Source organism: Ovis canadensis, chromosome 1 (assembly GCF_042477335.2).
Source record: "Ovis canadensis isolate MfBH-ARS-UI-01 breed Bighorn chromosome 1, ARS-UI_OviCan_v2, whole genome shotgun sequence".
Taxonomy (NCBI): Eukaryota; Metazoa; Chordata; class Mammalia; order Artiodactyla; family Bovidae; genus Ovis; species Ovis canadensis.
In genome coordinates, this window is record NC_091245.1 from 271,896,707 (window position 1) to 271,916,052 (window position 19,346).

The following is a 19,346-nucleotide window of genomic DNA, read 5'->3' on the forward strand; positions in this document are numbered from 1 at the left end:
GAGGCATGTGAAAGCTTAGCTCTCTGAGCAGGGATCTGACCTCACCCCGACTGGCAGGTGAAGTCTTACCCACTGGACCGCCAGAGAAGTCCCTATGCCTTATTAGATGCTCCCAGTGGAGTCCAGGAAGGGCAGATGGGCAACCAGAGCAAACCTTCCAACAACCCACATAAAGGAATTAGGGCTAAGTTAATTCAAATGAACATGGATCCCTAAATAGGCTGTTCAGTGAAAAACCAAGATGTGAAACAAGTATATAAAAAAGAAATGCTAAAAACAATACTATATGTATTTTAGAGGCATATATGAGAGCCTGTGTCTGTAAATGCATTTTTCAAAGATCTCTATTATGTGTGCATCCCAAACCAATAACAGTCTCTGGGAGGAGCAGGAAGGAATTAGGATTAGTGGTGAGGGGCTCTGAGTGGACTGCAGTTTCCTTCTGTATTGGTTGTTTTCTTTATAATTAGGAGAATGTATTCTGTATTACCTACATAATTAGAATATATTTTAAAAGTTAAATCAATTATCTGTTTACTTTTCATTATAACCCACGGCACTTAAGGATATTAAGGCTATTACACTATGTCCATCTATGCTAGGTATTTCTAAATGGATTCTTAAAAAAAAAAAACAGAATTACTGATCCTTAAAAGGTATATAGAGTTCACAGAGTCTAATTCCCTTCTTTCACACATGAGGAAATGTGGGCTTCCTGGGGTCTCTTTATTTATAAGCACAGGAAGAAATATGTAAAACAATTCATGGGAAAGTCATTGTTGCCTTTCAGTTTTCGAGGCAGCTAAGAAAACTACATTAAAATGCTATTTTTTCCACCAAAATTCATTTGCTCAGCCACAAGAGCCATTTTCTCTGAAAAGGGGTGCTCAATGGCAAAGCTTGAGTGTTAATATAGTCTAAGTTGGGATGGGAGTGAAACAGGTTAACTTCTGCCCAGAAACCACCATGGGACCTTGACATAAGCTAACCTCAGTGTCCCCTGCACCCTCAGAAAATACTACTCCACTGACAACAAGATTGGGTCGGTGGGGGTGGTGGGGGACTTTTATCTGTGAGCTAGAAAGTTAGCCTTAAAAGTATGTGCTTCAAACTGATTTCAAAAGTGAGTGTCTAATCTAAGCCTTGCATTTTGGTGGGGTTGAAAAACACAAGGGCTTCTCTAGAGATTTCGGTGAGAAAGACAAGTCGGTATTCGGACTAAAGAAAATATTTAAGTTATGATCAGAAATATATTTGTCTAGAAATAAAAAGGGGTTCTCCCCCCACCCTTAAATAGTCACAGCTGGCTCTCTGACCATATCAAGTTACCAGGCTGCTCGATGACTCAACTGCCCCATCTGCGTTGGTGATTGACACAATGTATTCAGGGCTAGGGAACCTGGAGTCAGGACACCCCTGTTTGATGAAGGTTTATTTTACCAGCATAGAGACTCGCACAGTTAACATCTGTGCTGCTGCTCCTGAAATTCCGAGCCATAAAACAAGTAAATTCAGCATGGTCTAAAGTTCCCTGGCATAGCAACCAACTGTCCAGAGAACACACCGAGGGGGCTGCTTGGTAATGGAGCAGGGTTTATCTCAAGCAGGACTGGACATCTGGCGGCATCTTTCCCGAGCAAGAGTGTGGGAAGAAGGAAGCTGGGACGGCAGAGGCCAGCTGGACAGAGGGCCGGGGAGGGGTCTGTTCTTTGCCCTGCGGTCGGGACACTCCCAGCGCTGCTCACCTCTTAGGTTCCGGGCTGTTGAGATGGGGAACGCCACACTCAACCCCAGCAATCAAGGCTGTATTTGAAGATGCTTACAACTGTGGACCAGCCTCTGTGTCCAACCTGGTGGGGAGAGTTCAGTAAGGCACGCCTGTCTCTGAGTATCACAGAGTCTTTAAAAGTGATGGTTCCATAGACACTGAACCTTCATGGGAAAATACTGACGATCAGACTAAACCGGAGACAAAGAGCAAAAGCAACCAGGGCAGCACTGATACTATGGTAATAAATTAGTGAGACCTGACATGCAGCCCAGGACCAGAGGTGAACGCAGAGAAAGAGGAGTCATTCAGCTTATTGGGGTGAAGTGTTCCTTTCCAAAAGCTTTTCTATTCTATTAATGGAAATGCATCATTTAATTATAGTATATGATTGGAAGCTATAGGGATGAAAATGCATCCTCTGAAGACACGATCTCCACTTTTCAGGAATCCTAGAGTCCTGGAGGAGGCATGGAGGTCACATAGGACTACAACACCAGGTTAGCCGCTGAGACGGGTTATGATAGAAACACAGGACAACCCCTCGGGGGAGCCAGAGCGAGAATCATGAACTTGAAAGTGCTCTGACAGGTACAGGACGGTGAAAACATGTGCCTTCCGGACAGTTTGTAGGACCACATCTTCCGGTGTGATACCCGGAGATCTTTGAGGTCACCCTCACATCTGAACACATTGTGCGTTCAGTGCAACTGTGTTAGAGAGAGACAGGGGTGACGCAATCACAGAGCTCTCCCAGCAAGACGACCCCCAGCCTCCTTTCCGGCCACGTGCAGGCCTGGCCACACCTGCCCAAAGCCCCCCACCAGAAGCAGGCAGCCTCTGATTTACCTGCCATCGCCAGCCTCAGTGTCCCTTCTTCACGATGCCACCTGCTCTGGGTTCCTTCATGCTACAGCTCGTGTCCTTGCCCATCCCCCAACACTTACACGGCAGTAACCGGACGCGACTTTAGACGCGCTGGCTCCATCTCGCCCAGTCCCAGCGAGAGGAAAGGCCAATATTTTCCACCCCGCCCCCCAGGACAGCAGAAGGAACCATCCGAAGCCAGGAAGTGTAGCAGGAAGCCATGATCTTACTATATAATTAGAGCCACAGAAGTATGATTTATGCAGGATGAAAAGGAGGGGTGAAACTATAGACTATCCAAAAACAGAGCAGCAGTTAATTAAATGGCAGGACATCCATTCAATGGAAAATCACTTATCTACTGTATTTATAAAAAAACACATCTGTAAGGACAATATGGTAATGGAAAAGGGCACAGGACACAAAGTTAAGAGAGAAAGCTATGTGTAAAATTGAATATAGGTTACGACTGGAAATATACAGAATCTTTTTAAAGGCTTTAAAGGAATAAAAATTTAGATGTGCTTACACATAGACGCTGAAATATAAATACATGTATAATCACACATTGTATTGTCAAAGAGAATTAACAGGTGCAGTGACAGAGAGCAGAGGGTCTTTCTCTGAGCAGACTGATTATTCAGAAGTGGCAGAATCATGGGGGATTTTTTTTCTCTATTGCCCCCAGTTTTTACAACGTTATATATAACACGTAATTGCAAACTTATCCTCTGAGAGAGCATGCATTTTGTTTTCTGGCAGACTACTTTCCAGAGTTCAAACAGACAAACTACGTCTTGCAGCTCACTCATCCTGGTGGCCTGCCTGGAGGCGAAGGCAGGATGGCCCCAAGGGACCCAGACTTGCCTCCTCGAGGAGAACAAAGAACCCATCCTCACTGCTACACCTTCTCTAAACATTTTCCTGGGGAGGGAGGGAAGAAGCACAGCTGTGCTGTTCAGAGTTCTGGTTTGACCCTTACGAAGAAAGGAAAAAATACATATCAGAAAATCTTGACAGAGGTGGTAAAGTCAGCTGGGGCCACCTCTGGGCACAGGTTCTCAGATCGGGGGGCTGTCCTTCTTGGGGAACCCATGGCTTGGCTTTCTGCTTCATCCCAGAGGGCCAGCCTGGCACTTGCTTGGTGTCTGTCCTCAGGGTCCAGCTGGGATCGAGCATCCAGCTGAGACCCGCCTGGTCCTGAGGACACGTGCCGGAGCGGCCAGAGTGGAAAACTGCCTACAAGAGGCAGGGCCGGGCAGCCCACCCACCCCTGAGGTCTGCCAGCTCTCTCCTGTATCGGGTTAGATGCCCAAGTCAACTTACTTAAAAACGACTTGTCGGGGGGCGGGGGGCTTCCCTGGTGGCTCACAGGGAAAGAATCTGCCTGCCAGTGCAGGAGACGTGAATTCGATCCCTGATGGGAGGAAGATCCGCAAGCGGCGGAGCAACTAAGCCTGTTGCTGCTGCTGCTGCTAAGTCGCTTCAGTTATGTCCGTCTCTGTGCGACCCCACGGATAGCAGCCCACCAGGCTCCTCTGTCCACGGGATTCTCTAGGCACGAATACTGGAGTGGGTTGCCATTTCCTTCTCTGACAAAGCCCGTGCGCCACAACTATTGGGTCTGTGCTCGAGGGCCCGTGCTCGGTAGCAAGAGAAGCCTCCACAATGAGAAGCCCACGCACCACCATCAGAAAGTAGCCCCTGCTCACCGCAACGAGAAACCCCGTGCGGCAAGGAAGACCCAGCACAGCCAGAAATAAACAAAATTATTATTATGTTTTAAATGACTTGGGACTTCTCCAGCAGTCCAGTGGTTAAGAATGTAAGCTCCCAATGCAAGGGGCACAGGTTTGGTCCCTGGCCGGGGCACTAAGATCCCGCATACCACTCAGTAGAGCCAAAAAAAGAAAAATGACTTCACTGAGTTGCATTTTAATGTTATATCCCTGACGGTGACTTCCGGAGAAGCAGCACCATGAAGAATGTCCCTGAATCATTTTATGAAGCTATTAAAGAAGCTGCTCATGACTTTGCTTGATGTCATTTGTCTAAGGATCTATGAGGCAGATTATTTTTTATCAATGAGTGTAAGACTGTTTCCTGCGGATGATTTTTAAATTTTTTTTTTCATTTGCGCTTTGGCAGCTCTAAACTCCAAGTTAAATCTCACGTCTCATCACACTAACAACACTAACATACATTTATGATATATTTGCTCCCTCCTTCCCCTCCACCATCTTTCTACATGTTAAAAATATTTTCTCTTTTCTTCAACAGACTACTTCATTGTAAACGGCCTTAAATTCTTTCTAGGAAGAGACGGTTTATAAATAAACCTGCATAGCACCATATCTTGAGGAAATTGTCTACTGGCAGAGGCCCAGCTTGATACATTAAACAAGGTTGTTAACATTGCATAAGCAAAAGCAAATCCACAGCCAGGACAAATCCAGAACATGGCTTTCTATACAATCACTAGACCGGGCAGTTCACAAACCAAAGCCGCAACAAAAGAGGCTGAGAGACTGCTCTAGATTGAAAGAGACAAAGGCACGCAGCACCAACATGCTGACCTTTGATTGGATCCTGGTTCAATCTATAAAAGACATTTTTGATGCAACTGGGAAAATTTAAATATGAGTTGGATAGCTGTTGTTGTTCAGTAAACCCAGTCGTGTCCCACTCTTTGCGACCCCATGGACTACAGCACTCCAGGCTCCCCTGGCCTTCACCATCTCCCGGAATCTGCTCAAACCCATGTCCATCGAGTCGATGATGCCAGCCAACCATCTCATCCTCTGTCATCCCCTTCTCCTCCTGCCTTTAAGCTTTTCCAGCATCTGGGTCTTTTGCAAATGAACCGGCTCTTCACATCAGGTGGCCACAGACTTGGATAGTAGATGACGTTAATTTTTACAGGTGTGCTAATGGTATAGTGGATATATAGGAGAAAGTTTTTCAAAGAGAGAGATATTTATTGTGAAGTGTCATGACTGTTTACAATTCACTTTTAAATAAGAAAATGAAACAAAAACGTACCTGAGTGTCTGTGTGTGTGTAGTACTCAGAGAGAGAACAAATATGGCAAAACGCAAACAACTGCTAGATCCAGACAGACAGTTGTTCATTGTAATAATTCCCAGATCTTTACTGTGTGTTTGAAATTTTTCACAACAGGTTGGACAGAGGTGTGCAGAAGTCCACTTCCGGATCAATCAAAGATGTTTTAAATCTGACGACAAATCATTTTCTAGAACCCTGAGTGTACCCCAAACATAAACAATTAGGGCAAACATTAGCAGGGGTCAAGGAACAGTCATGAACTTAGCAAGAGAAAAGGAAAACAGCTACCACCACAATTTCACCCTTGCCACAGCATGGAGGACAGGTCGCGGGACGCTTGGGTGGTCCAACAAGACACAGGCATCAGAATCAGGATGCGACAGAGCCAAACAAGTCACTTCTATTAAAACCTACTTATCTCCATAGTCTGCATGGACAGATTTATTCCACATATGCAACCCAGCCTATAGCAAGACATTCATGGCCCTCTGCCTAGAATTGTGGAGATCACTCAAGCCCAAATATGGGCAGTTATAGAAGCAGGAGGAAGCCCCTGTCACCTGGCCACCAGCATTGCTTCCAAGGCTGCTAAAGTTTCAGTTGTGTCCCTTTCATTTGCAGCCCTGCCCTCCATGGGGAGGGTGCTGACCCATGAAATTTTCTGACCTGAGCTTTTAACCACGGATTCAGAGCTGACATCTTACACTGATTCCACTCCAAACTGTCAACCAGAGAGGCTCTGCTGCTAGCCATATCAGTTTAAGGAATGCTGAGAATGAGCTCAGAATTATGCGTTCATCTGTTCAAGAGCATCTGCTCAGTACCTACTATGCGCCAGACACTGTGCCAGATGAGAACATGCCCTTGTGAATAAATCATATGAGGTTCTTGCATTCACGGTATCTAACATCTAGTGGGAAAAAAATCAAGGCTATGATTTTTCCAGTGGTCATGTATGGGTGTGAAAGTTGGACTGTGAAGAAAGCTAAGCGCCAATGAATTGATGCTTTTGAACTGTGGTGTTGGAGAAGACTCTTGAGAGTCCCTTAGACTGCAAGGAGATCCAACCAATCGATTCTAAAGGAGATCAGTCCTGGGTGTTCTTTGGAAGGAATGATGCTAAAGCTGAAACTCCAATACTTTGGCTACCTCATGCGAAGAGTAGACTCATCGGAAAAGACTTTGATGCTGGGAGGGCTTGGGGGCAGGAGGAGAAGGGGACGACAGAGGATGAGATGGTTGGATGGCATCACTGACTCGATGGATGTGAGTCTGAGTGAACTTTGGGAGCTGGTGATGGACAGGGAGACCTGGCGTGCTGCAGTTCACAGGGTGGCAAAGAGTCGGACACGACTGAGCGACTGAACTGAACTGAACTGAAGATCTAGTGACGAACATAAGCCATGAAACAAGCAAACAAATGTGTGTTTATATATATACATAAAAATACATTGTTGTTCAGTTGCTCAGTCGTGTCCAACTCTTTTGAGACCCCACGGACTGCAGCCCTCCAGGCTCCTCTGTCAGTGGGATTTCCCGAGAAAGAATCCTGGAGTGGGTTGCCATTTCTTTCTCCAGGGGATCTTCCTGAGGCAGGGATTGAACCCTCATCTCCTGCACTGCAAACAGATTCTTTACCACTGAGCCGCCAGGACCCCTCTGGGTGCTTATACATATACATGAAAATGTATCTGAATACAAATTGATTTGTCCTCCAAAGGAAATACATGGGGTCCAGTTGTATGATGGATTTACCTTTCCCACTGACTTCAGACACTGGGTAGCCTCACCCCCTGAAATCTCGTCCCTTTCTGCCGTGAATGAGGGGGCAGTGGGAGACGGAGAGGGGCAGGTCCAAGAAGGTATCTCTGAGGAAGCGACTTGAAGTCAAGTCCTAGAGGAGGGGCAGGAGGGACTCAGTGCTGGTGAGATCTGGCGGAGGAGGGTACCAGGTGCAGAAGGCCCATGAGGTGGGCCAGGTTGGGTGGAGGAGAACGACCCAAGATGCACCTGGGGAGATGACATCAGGTCAGACTTTGTAGGTGGTTATAATCAGCTCTGCATTTACTCAAAGTGGATGCCGGGCCATTGAATCATTCAAAGCAGCGGATGGACATGATGTGACTTAGATTTTAAAACGCTATCCTGCAGCAAGTTGACTGCAAGGGGGGGAAAGAGGGTAAGCTATTGTGTAGTTCAGGTGAGACGTGTTCTAAAGCATGTCCACTAGGACATGGAGTAGGAGAGAAGTGGATAGCACTGACCAGCTTCGCTAATGGGCTGCGAAAAAAGGGACACAGGGTGGCTTCTAGATTTCTGGTTCAACCAAATGCTGGGGCCAGTTGAGGACAGAGAGACAACTCAGAGTGAACAAACTGGTGTAAAGAACATAAGCGAACAGTTTAGACAGAGTTTTTCATCTTCTGAAGAATACCTCCTCTCTTGTGGTCAGTCAGTAATCAGTCTGGTACTTGTGAAGGGTTCACTATGCCTCCAGCTCTTCACATTTACCTTGACCATCTACTTACTCAAAGATGATTTGACAGGACATTCATTAAAAGTCACAGGTACAAAAAAAAAAAAAAACATTGGAAAGGGATGTGCGTGTATGTGCGCATGCGTGTCTGTGTGTAAGTAGAAGACCCAAATAACAAAAGGGTGGAAATAAGGGTGTGTGTGTGCTCAGGAGCTCAATTATGTCTGACTCTTTGTGACCCCCATGGACTGTAGTCTGCCAGGCTCCTCTGTCGATGGAATTTCCCAGGCAAGAATACTGGAATGGGTTGTCATTTCCTATTCCAGGAGAATCTTCCCGACCCAGGGATCAAACCCACATCTGAGTCTTAATTCTAAAAGAAGCTGTAACGCTTGCAAGCACAAAACTTAGCTCTGAGCTTCCCAGAAGCCACAGGAAAAAGGGACATGTGAGTTTTCTGGAAGTGGAAGTGAAGTCACTCAGTTGTGTCCAACTCTTTGCGACCCCGTGGACTGTAGCCTACCAGACTCCTCTGTCCATAGGATTTTCCAGGCAAGAGTACTAGAGTGGATTGCCATTTCCTTCTCCAGGGATCTTCCCAACCCAGGGATTGAACCGGGGTCTCCCACACTGTATGCAGATGCTTTACTGTCTGAGCCACCAGGGAAGTCTCAAATTTTGTAGTTATCATTGTCTAATAACAGGAAGCATGTTGGTTTAGGCGGAGAAATAAAGCTATGCTTACTCTCTACTTTGAAAGCATTTTTTATCACAACATAGCTTGTCTAGGGGCCAGTGATCAATATGGCAAAAGGTTTTGTCAATAACAGTTTAATACAAAAGACTTCTATATAAAACCTAAAAAAGAAGCCCAAATGCCCAGCAGAATGGACCCATAGGAGGTACTGGTCAAGGGCACAGGTCCTAGGTTTTGTTTTTAATAGTCATTGTGATCTTGGTATCCACTGATTTACCTACAGTTGCTTTTGTCTTAGGATGTGGATCTTTTCTGAGCCTCTCTCTGAAGGTGTGTGTATGTGCGTGGACCTTTTGAGAGTTAGCTGTAGACTTTCTAAGACTTTTTAAAGCAAACTTTACTTGGCGTTGCTGGGTCTTGGTTGCTGCCCAAGAAGAAACCAACTAGAAACTTGGTTTCTCTAGTTGTGGCGGGTGGGGGAGACTCTAGTTGCCCTGCAAAGAAAGGCTTCTCTCTGGGGTGGTTTCTCTGGTTGCAGAGCACCCGCTCTAGGGTTCATGGGCTTCAGCAATTGTGGCCAACTGGCGGCTTAGTTGCTTCCAGGCATGTGGAATCTTCCCAGACCAGGGATCGAACAGGTGTACTCTGCACTGGCAGGCGAGTTCTTGAACCACTGGACGGGCCAGAAGTCGCTCTAAGACGTTTTGATGGACCTCCCATGCTCCCAGCCGCCCCCCTCGCCCCCTCCCCGACTCTGGCCAGAAAAATTCTGCCTTGACTTGCTTTGAGAGAGCAAGCATCAGATAACAGTTTCCAAACCTCGTTCATGTCACCCGGGAAATAAACACGGCTGAACTCCCTTTCTGTTCTCCGCTCAGCTGACGCCCCTGAGACAGCTGGGGAGCCCCCTCTTGCATCACAGCCTTCTTCTCAGGGGACCCTGGGGCCCTGTGAGGTCCGTGGGGCCAGCCTGAACCAGAGTCCGCTCTAAATGTCCTGAGGCTGGGAGAGAGACCCCCCCACCCCCACACCCCGGCTGAGTGCCCGCCCCTGCACCGCACCGCGAACTCACCCTTCCCGGGGAGCTTCACCCTGGCTCATGGCCCTGCAGGGGTCTGCAGCTGGGGTCCAGGGCACCCCGTTCCCTCCTGAGAAGCGACCCTGCGTCCCTGGCAGCCCCAGAGCGAGGGCCCCCAGTGGCCCGCGGGTGGCCCTGCACGCGGGCAGCGCGGGATGAATAATTGACTAATGCAGGCGGCGGAGTGGAATTACCACCGCGGTGCGTCCAGGGCAGCCCACGCGCCCGTTGGGTGGCCGGCCGTCGCTGCCGCCGCCTCTGGAACACGGCTGCCTTTCCAAGACGCCCTTGCCAGCTCGGCAAGCGCACGGCCTTTTACTGGGAACACATTTGCATACTGCATTTCAGGGTCAAAGGTGTGCGCATAGCTTGGAGGATTAATGAGCGCAACCTGGCAGGGGGCCGGGGGTGGTGGTGCAAACGCAACCCTCGCCCATCCCGAGGGAGGGCCGAGGGACTGGGGCTGCCCTCTGGGGTGGAGGGAGCCCCAGCTTCCAAACTGAGGCGCTCAGAGAGCCCCCAGCTGCTCCACTAGTCTCTGCCTTTTCTTCATTCATGTTTTTCCCCCCAACAGATAATTCACTGAGCATCTCCTAGGCGCCAGGGGTGCGTCGGGAGTCGGGGGAGGATACAGCCTGGAACCAAACAAGTCGCTGCTTTTTTGGAGCCTGTATTTGGTGGGGAGGGGAGACAGACAGACAGTAAAGAAATAACATAGTTGGAGAGGGCGGGGTGGGGAGGGGAAGAGGGCGGGGGACGGAAAGAGCAATTATCTAGAAAGGGCAAGGAGAGCCATGGGAAGTTATTCAAGAATGCTGAAAAGATGCTTCTCTCTGGCTATTCTTAGATTCGAAGTCATGTAACAACTATATTATTATTTGCTAATAGGACTTACTACAGTGTAAGTGCTTTAGCATTTTTGCTTTATTTAATTGTCACACAGCCTAATGACACGGATCTCTGTGCCCCTTTACAAAAGAGGAAATTGAGGTAGTGCATCCCAAGGGCACTTAATAACTAGTGGGTGATCAAACCTTGAGCCCAGACTGTTGTCTTTAGGGCCCCACTCTGAAACGCTGTGAAGTTTATACATATGTTTCCCACTCCTTCCCAGATGTGTGATAAGCTCATATGCATAAAAGCATTTTGGAAAGTCAAGCCCCCCTCCTCCACATTACATGATATGTCTCTCGTTCTTGTCTATTTCTGTTGGATTCCTAAAGAGGGCAAGAAAGCACATGATAATTGGGCCCTGAATCGCCCAAGGGTCCCCAAGCTGCCAGTAGACAGGTGGTCAGTGTTGCTGATTCTGCCTGCTCTACGGAGCTGTGGCTGTGATGTTAGCAACCAGGGCACCCAGTGGGTGACACTCGAGAAGACAGCGGTCACACGAGCTCCTGGCTCCTGCCAACCAAGTTTGCATTACAAGGGTGCTGCCTACCAGCCTAGTGGGTGGCAGGTGCCCTCTAGGAACCAGTGGGAGACGAGCAGGACCACAACCCAGGTCAGATCCTTGCCGTGGGTCCCTCTTGCCACCATCCACCCCTATTCAGGAGACGGGCAGCACCAGGGACAATGGCCTTTCCCTGAGTCAGGGGAGCCAGGGAATCAAGTCCCTGAGTCCAGAACCAGGATCAGCCAAGACTCCCAAGCACCGCAACCCATCCACAGGGCAGCTAAGGCTGGATTCTGGGCAGAATCTTAGTCCTCGATGTTAGAACAAAGTACTTCCCTGGTGGCTCAGATGCTAAAGCATCTGCCTACAATGTGGGAGACCCAGGGTCAATCTCTGGGTCAGGAAGATCCTCTGGAGAAGGAAATGGCAACCCACTCCAGTATTCTTGCCTGAAAAATCCCACGGACGGAGGAGCCTGGTAGGCTATAGTCCATGGGGTTGCAAAGAGTCGGATATGACTGAGCGACTTCATTTCTTTCTTTCTCCCAGGCCCCAGGAAGTCACCCCTGCCCCCACCATCTGACCGATTCCACTGGAGGATTAAGAGGGACTGGGAGTTGCGATTTAGAAAGCGTAACAAATTTGAAGCTGGGAAGAATTTGGACTTTCCTGTGCAATCACTGGGGCTTCCCTGGAGGCTCAGACAGTAAAGAATCTGCCCCCAATGTGGAAGACCCGGGTTCGATCCCCGGGTGGGGAAGATCCCCTGGAGGAGGGCATGGCGACCCACTCCAGTATTCTTGCCTGGGAAATATCATGGAAAGAGGACCCTGGTGGGCTACAGTCCATGGGGTCACAGAGTCCCACACAACTGACCGACTGAGCACCAAGGCCCAAGCATCAACCACAGACAGCCATCCCCGCCCCAGCCCCTCCACCCCGGAGTACAGTCGCAGACGTCCAATAAGCCAAAACAAAATTTCTCCAGGTTTTATCCAAATATGCCGTGGACTTTGGAATGAACTCTTGCTCCTCCTTCCCTCTGACCTGACTGCAAATCAGCTTTTGATGGGATTGGACAGCTTGCGGAGATGGGCAGTGATCACATTGAAATATGATGACGGGGGCAAGACTGTAAGGACATCCTCGAAGTAAGACATGTGCGGTGCAGCAGCCATGTGAAAACAATTAGGACAATAAATTTACTAATTGCCAAGAGTAACTTAATAACAAAACCACAATGCTCTCCGCTATTAATCCTGGCTACTGGGGCGGGTGCCAATTGCATTTTGCTTGCTGGAGGGATTATAAATACCGGGCCAGAGACACGGTGTTTGCGGATATCAAGCGAAAAAGCTTGCGTGGCTTTTCATAATTGAAAAGTAAATGACTCTGCAACCTCAAACCCATTCAGGGGGCCCTAGGGGTTTGAGGTATTTCTGAAACCCATGCAGAGGGAGAAAGGAAGGCGGCAGGCCTGGCCGTGACACACTCTCCTTCTTCAGCACCTTTTGCACTTTCTCCATGAAAACTCCAGCGATGGGAGTTGCTTCAGGTTTTGAAGGCCTGGTAATTGATTTCTAACAAGTGGAGATTCAAATGCCATATTTTAAAGAGGTTTGGAGTCTTAGGGTTGAATGGATAGATTCAAGGTAACAGCTAGATTCAGTGAACCATTCTTGGATTAGGTAAAGAGCCTTCAGTCTTTGGGTCCCCAAGTCTTTTGGGGGTTGCTTGTTACCGATGATTCCTCATCAGAAATTAGGTTTTGTTCCTTGGCATCAGGAGTAAGGAGCTTCCCTGGTGGCTCAGATGGTAAAGAATCTGTCTGCAAATGCAGGAGACCCGGGATCAATCCCTGGGTCAGGAAGATACCTTGGAGAAGGAAATGGCAACCCACACCAGTATTCTTGCCTGGAGAATTCTGTGGTCAGAGGAACCTCGACTACAGCCCATGGTGAAAGTCCATGGACTCGCAAAGAGTTGGACACGACTGAGGCGCTGACACTTTAACTATCACATCAGGAGTAAATGCAGTGTGTTTGGACCAGAGAATGACCCTTACCTCACAGAAGATCAAAGACAACCATCAAATATATCACCTTCAATAACTCAGCAAAATGCAAAGGACTGCAAGTTCCCTAAACAGATGGGCTCTTTGACTAGCATTTGTGGCTCAGAGGGTAAAGTATCTGCCTGCAGTGTGGGAGACCTGGGTTCAATCCTTGGATTGGAAAGATCCCCTGGAGAAGGAAATGGCAACCCACTCCAGTACTCCTGCCTGGAAAATCCTATGGATGAAGGAGCCTGGTAGGCTACAGTCCATGTGGTCACAAAGAGTCGAACACGACTGAGCAACCCAGTGACTTGACTTTCACTTTGAGCCTGCGGTTATCTTAAGGTTGCCCAAGTCTTCAAGGGTTTTGGATCATTCAAGCTTCATTATTTTCTCTCTGAAATATTCAGAAAAAGTAGACTGAAGTATTTTAAAAAGTTTTTCCCTGGAGTATCAGTTCAGTTCAGTTGATTTAAAATATTGTGTTAGTTTCTGCTGTACAGCAAAGTGACTCCGTCATACATACTCATGTATCTTCACTGTTTTAGAGTCTTTTCCCATATCGGTCATTAGAGAGAATTGCGAAGAGTTCCTTTTGCTATATAGTAGGTCCTTGTCGGTTATCTATCTTATATATAGCAGTGTGTATAGATCAATTCCCTGTCTCCAAGTTTCCCTGCGTGGTGTGCGTAAGTATGTTTGCTGCATCTGTGACTCTGTTTCTCTTTTGTAAACAGAGCTACTATATGATCCTGCAGCCCCACTCCTGGGCATATGTCTGGAGAAAATCATAATTCAAAAAGATAAATGCATCCCAATGTTCATTGCAGTGCTGTTGACAATAACCAGGACATGGAAGCAATTGAGATATTCATTGATGGAGGAATGGATAAAGAAGACATGGTACATGTATACAATGGAATATTCCTCAGCCGTGAAAAGAACGAAATAATGTCATTTGTAGCCACATGCCTGGATGTGGCGATTGTCATAGTGAGTGAAGTCAGTCAGACAAAGGCAGATATCATACGACAGCATTTACACCTGAAATTGGAAAAAAATAGCACAAAGCGTTTTTATTTTTTAAATGCATTTGCATCTATCTCTATTCTGTATTTGACCATATCTCAAGGGGAAGTTGCGTTTACAAAAGTCGGAGGTTCTGTTGGTACTTCACTGTGATGTTGCTATCACTGCAATGAGAAGGTTAGCATGATAATAACGTGAAGTTTCAGTGTTTGAAAGACCAAGCATGTTTTTGCTGGACCATCCCCAGGAGATGTCTGATGGCTATTGGGAGGCTGAGAGGAGGAGAGGTGAGCGGGGGGCACCTCAAACTCTGTGACATGTCCCACTTCACTGAGGATGATTGGTTTCACCAAGCCCTTAAACCCTGCCTCCAGCTGTAAGATGGGGGGTGAATGGGTGCCTAAATGGATCCCCCTGACCAGCTGCCTTCCAGGAAAGTCAGGAGTTATTACCTTGGAACTTACTAAAAGTTTGGAGAAAAATAGTATTTCTGAGGCCATCCAACTTTTAGTTCCTCTTGAAGTTTGCTTTTGGCTTAATTCCAGTCTTTAGAGACCTGTATACATTGTTTTCATTCCTTTCAGAATTACTTTTACTAAATCCCACATGAGTCTCATCTCATTGGCCCACTTCTAAAGCAGTAAGGAAACAAATCCTCAGGTCCCATCCTACAGTCTGATGGAGTGTTTCCAGCAGTGGTAGAGAAAAGCTGCGTGTCTGCTGAGTCTTTGAGTCAGCGCCATTGTCCCCTAACAATTGTTGCTGGTTTGGTTGTTAGCGAGAGTTGTGCTTCTTCTGAACAACTGGTTTATTTGTTTTTTAATCCCTCGACTCTGGAGTTTCTAACTGATCATGTCACGTCTTGGGGTTGACTGCACGACTTCCAGATTCAAGTGGACGAGCTCTTACTTAGGACATTGTACTTTATGTTCATTTTCTAATTTCTGTCTTTGTCTCCCTTCTTTCCTTAAAATATGCACTTAACCATTTTTATTATGAAAAGTTTCAAACACACAGGAACAGCGAGTGTACTGTAATGAAAGCTCATATATCCATCACCAGGCTTCACTAATTTTCAATTTAGAGTCAGTCTTTAATATCTGATTTTACTCTTATTGGGATTTGGAATCTCTTGTAAGTCCCTCAAATCCTAGGTGGAGAGTACTTTCCAAATCATCACATTACTTCAGTGGTTCTTCTATGGAGGGGATTTTTGTCCCTCCATCCCCCAGCCCGTCCTCCTTCGAGAACATTTAGAAATATCTGGGGACAGTTTTGATTGTCACAACTGGGTGGAGGTCATTGTCACAACTGGGCTGGTGACATCAACATGTAGAGTTGGGGATGAACAGGATGACACCCAAAGCAGAGTGATCTGGCCCTAACTGTCAACAGTACCGAGGGTGAGAAAATTAACCCTACATGAAAAGTATTTTTCAAGCTAGAATATTCCTAGGAAGTTGAGCTTGAGTGAAGTTGAAAACTGCATTTTCAAGTTGAAAACTGTTCTGTTGATGAGTACCATAGGGTTTGGTGGCTTATGGCAAATTCACGGTACATATGCTAGAACACCAGTGAGAAACTGGTTCACAGCAGTTGTGTCTAGGGAGTTGGGGAACTGGGTGGATGGAGAATGGGGCCGGATAAAGATTTGCTTTGTCTTTTTTTTTTTACTTTATTAATAGAACTGTAAGCTTTTTTGGGGGGGGGTCATGCCCCAGTTTTTGGGAGCTCAGGAACTGAACCCAGGCCCTAGCAGTGGCCATGTACAGGAGGTGGTGACCAAAACCATCCCCAAGAAAAAGAGATGCAAGAAGGCAAAGTGGTTGTCTGAGAAGGCCTTACAAACAGCTGAGGAAAGAAGACAAAGCAAAAGGCAAAGGAGAAAAGGAAAGATAGACCCATCCGAATGCAGAGTACCAGAGAATAGCAAGGAGAGATAAAAAAGCCTTCTTAAGTGAACAATGCAAAGAAATAGAGGAAAACAATAGAATGGGAAAGACTAGAGATCTCTTCAGGAAAAGTGGAGATACCAAGGGAGCATTTCATGCAAAGATGGGCTCAATAAAAGACAGAACCAGTAAGGACCCAACAGAAGCAGAAGAGATTAAGAAGAGGTGGCAAAAACACACAGCTGCACAAAAAGCTCGTAATGACCTAATGGTGCGGCCACCCACCCGGAGCCAGACATCCCGGAGCCAGACATCCTGGATGTGAAGCCCAGTGGGCCTCAGGAAGCATCACTACAAGCAGAGCTGGAGGAGCTGATGGAATTCCAGCTGAGCCATCTCAGATCCCCAAAAATGATGCTGTGAAAGTGCTGCACTCAATATGCCAGCAAATGTGGAAAACTCAGCAGTGGCCACAGGACTGGAAAAGGTCAGTTTTCATTCCAGTCCGGAAGAAAGGCAATGCCAAAGAATGCTCAAATGACCATACAATTGCATTCATTTCACATGCTAGCAAGATTATGCTCAAAATCCTTCAAGCTAGGCTTCAGCAGTACCTGAACCAAGAACTTCCAGATGTTCAAGCTGAATTTAGAAAAGGCAGAGGAATCAGAGATCCAATGCCAACATCCATTGGATTATAGAAAAATCAAAGGAATTTTTTAAAAATCTACTTCTGCTTCATTGACTACACTAAAGCCTTTGACTGTGTGGATCACAACAAACTGTGGAAAAGTCTTAAAAAGATGGGACTATCAGATCACCTGACCTGCCTCTTGAGAAACCTATATGCAGGTCTGGAAGCAACAGTTAGAACTGGACATGGAACAACAGACTGGTTCCAAATAGGAAAAGGAGTATGTCAAGGCTGTATATTGTCACCCTGCTTATTTGACTTCTATGCAGAGTACATCATGAGAAACGCTGGGCTGGAGGAAACACAAGCTGGAATCAAGATTGCCGGGAGAAATATCAATAACCTCAGATATGCAGATGACACCACTTTAGTGGCAGAAAGTGAAGAGGAACTAAAGCGCCTCTTGATGAAGGTGAAAAGAGAGTGAAAAACATGACTTAAAACTCAACATCCAAAAAATGAAATCATGGCATCCAGTCCCTCACTTCGTACAAATAGACGGGGAAAAAGTGGGAACAGTGTCGTATTTCATTTTCTTGGGCTCCAGAATCACTGCAGATGGTGACTGTCGCCACAAAATTAAAGGCACTTGCTCCATAGAAGAAAACCTATGACAAACCTAGACAGTCTATTAAAAAGCAGAGACATCACTTTGCCAACAAAGGTGTGTAGGGTCAAATCTATGGTTTTTCCCGTAGTCATGTACAGATGTGAGAGTTGGACCTGAAAGAAGGCTGAGTGCCAGAGAAGTGATGCTTTTGAGCTGTGGTGCTGGAGAAGATGCTTGAGAGTTTCTTGGACAGCAAGGAGATCAAACCAGTCCATCCTAAAGGAAATCAATCCTGAACATTCATTGGAAGGACTGATGCTAAAGCTGAAGCTTCAATTCTTTGGCCACCTGATGTGAAGAGCCGACTCATTGGAAAAGACCTGATGCTGGGAAAGGCAAAAGGAGAAGCGGGCAACAGAGGATGAGATGGTTGGATGGCATCACCGACTCAATGGACATGAGCTTGAGCAAACTCTGGGAGGTGGTGAAGGACCGGGAAGCCTGGCATGCTGCAGTCCGTGGGGTTGCGGAGAGTCAGGCATGACTTAGTGCCTGAACAACAGCAAAGCGGCAGTGAAAGCCCTGGGTCCCACCACTCGGCCCCACCCAACCTTTTAAGCTTTTTAAAACATTGAAGTAGAGCTGATCTGCATTTCAGATATAGAGCAAAGTAACTCAGTTATATATACAAGATTCTTTTCCATTATAGGTTATTGGTTTGGTGGTGGTTTAGCTGCTCAGTTGTGCCAGACTCTTCGTGACCCCATGGACTGTAGCCTGCCAGGGTCCTCTCTCCATGGGATTTCCCAGCCAAGAATACTGGAGTGAGTTGCCATTTCCTTCTCCAACTGTAGGTTACTACAAGATATTGAATATAGTTCCATGTGCTATTCCATAGGTCCTTGTTTGTTTGTTTTTTTAATCTCTTTTATATATAACAGTGTGTATGTGCTAATTTCAAATTCCCAATTTATCTCTCCCTTCCGCCTTTCCCCTTCGGTGACTCTGTTTGCTTTCTCTAAGGCTTGCTTTTTCCTGTGTACCTGTTCTTGGTTTTTCTATTTTATACTGTATGTGTGTCTTATTTGAAGTAGTTATGTTTGCATAATGTGGACTACCTGATGGTTTTTAAAGGATCAGAAAACACAAAATTCTTATTAAAAAAAAAAAAAAAAAACCTGTTAAAATGGTTGTGTAAGGAGACCGGAAGGAACCTTCTGAAAGGGCTTTCCAGGGAACCGTGAGCCTGTCAGACCCCGAGGATAGCACGGCAGAGGCCCAGGCCATTAAGTGAATCAGAAACACGTGGAAGGGGCGGCCGTCTGGGCCCCGCATGACGGATCAATTGCAGGGGAGTGAAGTTAAACGAGACGGTCCCCATGCCAAGCCTCTGACGCTAATGAGCCCTCAACTCAGGGAACGAGTCTCTGGCAGGCAGGGAGGGGTGGTGGTGCCCTGCAGCCTTGCCTGGCAGCAGTGTGGGCAGAGAGCAACCTCAGGCCCCAAAGATGAGTCTCCGCCTCTCCTGGCTCATGGCCACGTGCCCCTGGGGAGTCCCCCTCCCTTGGCCAGATCTTCCAGAGGACATGCCTGCGATGAGCTATAAGTGGTGATGGGAGTGAGGTGAGCTCCTTGCTCCTTTCAAAGAGAGCAGCTCTCCAGCAGTTTCAGCGAGTAGCTGTGCTGGGGCGGGGTGGGGTGGGGGGGGATTGCAGGCCCTCCCACCTCTCCATCCTCCTCTTCCTCCAGGCTCCTTCCTTCTCAGCTCCAGTTCCTA

General features: G+C 47.0%; 1 protein-coding gene across 1 annotated transcript in view; it reads right to left on the minus strand.

Annotated features, from left to right (window-relative positions):
• CLDN14 (claudin 14) overlaps positions 1-10,288 on the minus strand; it is an 88,230-nt gene extending 77,942 nt beyond the window's left edge. Inside the window, exon 1 of the mRNA XM_069567820.1 lies at positions 9,947-10,288. The gene's annotated coding sequence lies outside the window, so the exon portion shown is untranslated. The remainder of the gene's footprint in view (positions 1-9,946) is intronic.
• Positions 10,289-19,346: the final 9,058 nt, after the last annotated feature.